This window comes from Carassius carassius, chromosome 16, assembly GCF_963082965.1.
Source record: "Carassius carassius chromosome 16, fCarCar2.1, whole genome shotgun sequence".
Taxonomy (NCBI): domain Eukaryota; kingdom Metazoa; phylum Chordata; class Actinopteri; order Cypriniformes; family Cyprinidae; genus Carassius; species Carassius carassius.
The window spans coordinates 24137788-24144109 of NC_081770.1; the positions used below are offsets into that span (position 1 = coordinate 24137788).

General features: G+C 39.1%; 1 long non-coding RNA gene across 3 annotated transcripts; it reads left to right on the forward strand.

Annotated features, from left to right (window-relative positions):
- Positions 1–2123: 2123 nt before the first annotated feature.
- LOC132159153 (uncharacterized) lies at positions 2124–4266 on the forward strand. 3 transcript variants are annotated; one of them, XR_009437801.1, is made up of 5 exons: positions 2124–2232; positions 2334–2399; positions 2664–2732; positions 2903–3000; positions 4080–4266. It is a non-coding gene; the product is annotated as an uncharacterized LOC132159153 (long non-coding RNA). The 3 variants fall into 3 exon arrangements; XR_009437802.1 differs by lacking the exon at positions 4080–4266 and adding an exon at positions 3219–3427; XR_009437800.1 differs by lacking the exon at positions 4080–4266 and adding an exon at positions 3207–3421.
- The last annotated feature ends 2056 nt before the right edge of the window (positions 4267–6322 follow it).

Genomic DNA, 6322 nt, shown 5'->3' on the forward strand with positions numbered 1-6322 from the left:
CAGTTATGGTATACCTATTTCACTTCAATAAGTTAACTGACTTTACATCCATTCTATCATGAGTTCTATCACACAAGACAAGTCTGCAGTTAAACCTCAGATTTTATTCATCTCAGTACTTTTCCAAAGCCCACTGCTTGTAAAGAAAACCCATGTAATTATTCATAATTCATCCTAAATTGAATTTACACAGAAAGAACATAATATGTTTGATGTTTGAAGGACTGGTTGCTTCAGGGCTTACAGAATCTTCTGATGTATTATCTCCCAAACGATCACTTTTCTGAAGAGTGGACTGTCCCACTACAGAGAAAGAGATAGATAATAAAATATTTGAGGAGTAAAAGGTGTGAACAGGAGCACTGTGGTACCTGTCTGAATGTGAGTGGCTTATCAAACCCATTATTATTTTCAAGTCAAGTCAAGTCTGCTTTATTGTCAATTTCCACATGTACAGTACATACAGAGAATTGAAATTGTGTTACTCTCAGACCCCGGTGCATACAGATAAAATTAACATTAAAGCCTAAAAATCTAGATCAAATATAAAATGTAGATACAACTATACAATAAGGGAATGTAAAAAAAAGGCATATAATAAAATTAAAAATAAAGTTAAATAAAGCAGCGCAAGGCAAATTACAGATATAGTGCAAATCAATGAAGTGAACAACAGTGCAGATAAAAGATTTTTAGTGCAAAAAAATCCCTTATTAAAAATCCCTTATTAAGTATGATTAAAGTGACAAAGGGCTCAAGAGCAGTTATTTTATTTAACTGACTGATGAAGTAGTGGAATGACATGTTCCATGCTGAATGAGGTAGTGAGCAGACCAATGCTGCACAAAGTGACTAGTGCATGCCATCATATAAATAGTGTATTTGTGTGTGTGGGTGGGGGGGGGGGGGGGGGTTCATAGTTCAGTTGTGCCTGGGGCAGAAGAGGGGAGGGGGGGCAAGTTCGGGAGGGAGTTCAGCTTCCTGACAGCCTGGTGGATGAAGCTGTCCTTCAGTCTGCTGGTCCTGGCCTGGAGACTCCCCAGTCTCCTCCCTGATGGCAGCAGACTGAAGAATCTGTGTGATGGGTGAGTGGGATCACCTGTGATGCAAAGGGCTTTGCGGGTGAGACGGGTTCCATAAATGTCCTGGAGGGGAGGGGAGAGAGACACCAATGATCTTCTCAGCTGCTCTCACTATGTGTTGCAGAGTCTTTCGGCAGGATGCATTGCAGGCGCCATACCACACAGTGATGCAGCTCGTCAGGATGCTCTCGATGGTGCCTCTGTAGAAGGTGTACATGATGGGGGCCGGGGCTCTGGCTCTCCTCAGTTTGCGGAGGAAGTAGAGACGCTGTTGTGATTTCTTGGCCAGTGCTGCTGTGTTTTCAGTCCAGGAGAGGTCCTCTGTGATGTGCACACCCAGGAACTTGGTGCTGCTCACTCTCTCCACAGTCACACCATTGATGGTCATGTGCTGAGTGTGTGCTCTCCTGAAGTCTACAACAATCTCCTTTGTCTTCTCCACGTTCCGAGAGAGATTGTTGTCACTGCACCACTTGGCCAGGCGGCACTCCTGTAGTTTGTCTCATCTTTGTTGCTAATGAGACCCACCACAGTCGTGTCATCTGCAAACTTAATAAAGAGGTTGGAGTTGTGTGACGGTGTGCAGTCGTGGGTCAGCAGAGTTAAGAGGAGGGGGCTCAGCACACATCCTTGTGGGGCCCCAGTGTTCAGTGTGATGGTGCTGGATGTGTTGCTGCACAATTTTGTGATTACCATGGACGTCAATAACCATGTTTGTTATGTAGTAAAACCTACAGTAAAAAAAATAAGTAACGTTAGAGTACTAACGTTACGGAACTTTTAAAATTTTTTGGTTGTTTGTTTTCGAAAATAGTTTAACTGTAAGACAATAAAACAAAATAGATATAAAATATAATATCTACCTGTATGTATCTGTAGATACCTGTAATATCTAATGTTTTCTCCTTCATTATCCATCATATGTATGCTTTTATTTCTCCTTCATTATCCATCTGAGTTGACCTTGGAATTTAAAAATATGTTTACGTGGTTCAAATATGTTTATGTAACGTAAGCGTGTGACTTTTAATTCGTGACATGCTTTCATGGGCGTGCGCGCGGACTGGATGGAGTTGCCATGGAAACGGAGCGCAACACTGCAAATGTCATGAGGAAACACCCCGTTTCTGGCTGATTTCACTGTTTTCAGGTGAGTTAAGTCCATAAAATCACACAAATATTACTTATAACTGTTGTTGACACTTCTCTTACTTGTATTTGACTCGCTTCTGTTGTTTATTTACTTTATAGGAATGGTTTAATGTCTTCGAAAAAGTCTGTTAGCATTTCTACCGTTTTCAGACGACGTATCATCAGGTATGATAACTCTATTGTGCTCTTATTTATGAAAGTTTGGGCTTTTAATAAAATCTTCATCTGTAGATGATAGCTTTTGACTGTGTTGTTGGTAATCTTTCAATGGATGATTGGAAATTGCTTAATTTATTTAACCTTAACATTTACACTTTACTGTTTATCGATGACGTCACGTTATCAGGAAGCGCGAAAATTGGATCTTTTATGGTAAACATAAAACTGTTCTGTGATTTCAAGACTGACAAAATAATCCTTCTACAACAGAAGGCAGTGTCCAAGATTTCAATATTTCTGAAGGGAGCTGCTGACAGAGATGTAGGAAGCGCTGAAAAGGTTAAGTAACCTAATATGCGTTTTTTTCACAACATATATCACAATGAATCTGTTATTTTATTTATTTATTTTTTGCATTTCACCTGCTCTAGCTTGTTTCCATCTAATAAACCTGGAACTGCAGACTAAATATTGTTGGCTCTGTGTCAAATTGCTTATTTTGTTCCTAGATTCTTCAGTGCTGATGGCCTGCTGCATCCAGCAGAGTCGGAGTGAACCTACTGTAAGACAACATCTCAAAGATGCTATTGACCACAAGACTAGTACAGTAAGTCAAACCTCAAATATACAGTACGCTAGTGTTCAAAAGCTTGAAGTTGATACAATTTGTAATAATTATCTTCTGCTCATCTCTGTAGTAATTATTTGATTAAAATATGTAAAAAGAGTAATATTATGAAATACTATTACAATTTAAAATAGCTGTTTTCTATGTGAATACATTATAAACTAATTTATTCCTGTGATGTGCAGCTGTATTTTCAGCATCATTCCTCCAGTCTTCAGTGTCACATGGATCCCTCAGAAATGCTGATTTGCTGCTCAAGAAACTTATTATCAGCGTTGAAACAGTTCTGCTGCTTCATTTTTTTTGTGGAAACCGTGATGCATTTTATTTTTCAGGATTCACAGATGAATACAAAGTTCAAGAGACCAGCATTTATTTGAAACAGATGATTTTGAACAATTTGATGCATGTAACACTAACATTCAAATGTTTGGAGTATGTAACAACGAATCAAAAAAAAAAATTCAGCACGTCTGTATTTTAACATTGATCATAATCAGAAATGTTTCTTGAGCAGTAAATCATCATATTAGAATGATTTCTAAAGATGTGACACTGAAGACTGGAGTAATGATGCTGAAAATTCAGCTTTGATCAAAGGAATAAATGACATTTTAACATAATATTCACATAGAAAAGAGTTGTTTTGAATTGTAATAGTCACAGTGTTACTATTTTACTGTAATTTGATTCAATTAATGGAGCCGTGGTGAGCATAAGAGATTTTTTATAAAGGCATAAAATATCTTACAGACCCCAAACTCTTGAATGGTTGTGTAAATTACAGTTATGATGTTCCTCCCAGTTAAATTTTACTCTGGCATATGCAGTCCATTCTATAGAGACTGTGTCTGTTCCCCAAAAACAGACAACGAATAATATGTTTATTAAGGGATCTAGAAAAATTATTTCAGTTTAAACCTACTAGATTAAAAATAGTACTCAATGTACTCCATTGATGAAATAGTAAAAAGTGCACATTGCCTGAAATGATATGAACAGCAGCTATGCTAATCTTTCTCCCTTTGCCTTCCTGTTTCTGCAAATGTCCATCCCAGGGTTATTAGAAACTGCACAACACAGGACTTGCAGGACTTGTGAGGACTTCAGATGATACCAGTACTCAAAAGACCTTAGATGATGGCAACTATAGATGGACATACAGACTACCGCCACTGCAAAAAAGGTAATGTTAATTTGAAAGAGCAGTGTCACAGTATCAAGGGCTCCCTTATCAGTTCTGCTTTCAGTGAGCGGTGGCGGGCTAGAAAGCGGCAACCACATCTGACAACCAAGAATAAAACGTTAAAATAATAAAAGTTATGATAAAAGTTATGCCTTCTATCTTTGCGTGAACATGCGTGAACATTTGCGTGAACATTTGCTACCCACATCACGACATAGACATGTGGGGGCATGTCAGAATCATCCATTTTAGGTAGGTGTGGTTATCTCTGAACTTTTATAAAGATTATCCCTTGGTTTTGAGACTTTAGTCTTTGCAACTTTACAGATTTTCTTCATGCACCAAGAGCTTGCAACACTCCAAAGAGAATGGAAAAATTTCAATATGACCCCTTTAAATCAGCCATGAGTGTGTGCATTAGATACAGTGAAGACAGCGTGTTCTATTTATTTATTTTAAATAAGAGACATATACACAGCGCTACAGGAGAAACTGGAGAACCGTGGGGAGGTTTAGCACATCGAAAATATTGCACCTGACTTATTGAGTTTTCTGGTCACATTTTTGAAGCCATTCTATAATGCCCAGAGAGAGTTGGAGGGCGACAAATATGCAACCATAAACCATTTGTGATTAATATGGTATTATATGATTATATATATATAGCATATATAGCAGGCAGCCTTGCTTGGCCTAATCAATTTCTCACACTCAATTTCTCACACTTCATCTACAGGCTTATACACAGGCAGGAGGCTACCAGAATGGAGCAGCGTTTTTTGCACTTTAGGCCTACGTTTTATAATAGGCTTTACAAATATTTACTTTGTTTAAAAAATATCATATGTTCTAAAATATTGTTTAATTATATTAAAGTAGTAGGCCTGTAGTCTTAGGCCATCATTTTCTGTGTTCATCATTGACTATTTCTTCCGCGTCTCATCAAATGCCTCTTTTGCTACTACCAAAACGTTGTTTTAAAGCTGGTAACGGAGGCTTGAGCTGTTGATAGCATTCTAATGCAGTTATTAATGAAGTTATTAGAAAGAGAGCAAGAGCGACAGAGACACACACACAGAGAGAGAGCTTGTGTGAATTAGGCTAACGTACTGTACCTCTGTGTGTCTCTAAACACTCTTCTGCTGCAGCGTCTCTAAACCGCAATGTTATTACCTCGCTAGTGAGAAATGTCATGTGTAGCCTTTAAGTTGCTACACTATAAAGGCTAACTGATAAAATCGTCAGGGCAGCGCTGACAACACCTTTTTGTGCAAACTGCTTGACCGTTATCACAGTTAACTATGCGAAGTGACATCGAACTGTAATGCGGTCAAGTGAGCTGCCTGGAACTACACTCGCCGTGTGTTTCCCAGAAAATAATTGCACACCTCAGAACATTTGTCAGCCAATCAGATTCAAGCATGCAACGGCCCCCGTAGTACAAGCACATTTAGTTTCAAGTTTAAGTTTTGTTTGTAGAATAAAAATGAGGTGTTGGGGTGGAGGCGGGATGCTGGAAAACTGTAGTGGAAAATGGCTGTAAATATACACGTATTGTGCTTATTCCGAGGTCACCGTAGCCACCAGATCCTGTATGTATTCAGATCAGATGGTCACTGCAGTCACCCGGATTCAGTACGTATCCAGACCAGATGGTGGATCAGCACCTGGAGAGGACCTCTACAGCCCCAAATGTCAGCGAAGACCAGGACAACTAGATGAGCCCCAGAGACAGATCCAGAGTCAAGACCTTGTCTCCTAGATGGCCACTAGGACAAGACCACAGGAAACAGAAGATTCTTCTGCACAATCTGACTTTGCTGCAGTCTGGAATTGAACTGCTGGTTTTGTCTGATCAGAGAAGAACTGGCCCCCTGACTAAACCTGGTTTCTCCCAAGGTTTTTTTCTTCATTCTGTCACCGATGGATTTTGGTTCATTGCTGCTGTCGCCTCTGGCTTGCTTAGTTGGGGACACTTAATTTCCAGCAATTTCGTCGACTTGATTCCACAGATACTATTAAAACTGAACTGAGCTGGATGATGAAATCATTGAACTCAATGAAGAACTGCCTTTTTGCATTATTGACACACTATTTTCTTATTTAATGCTGTTC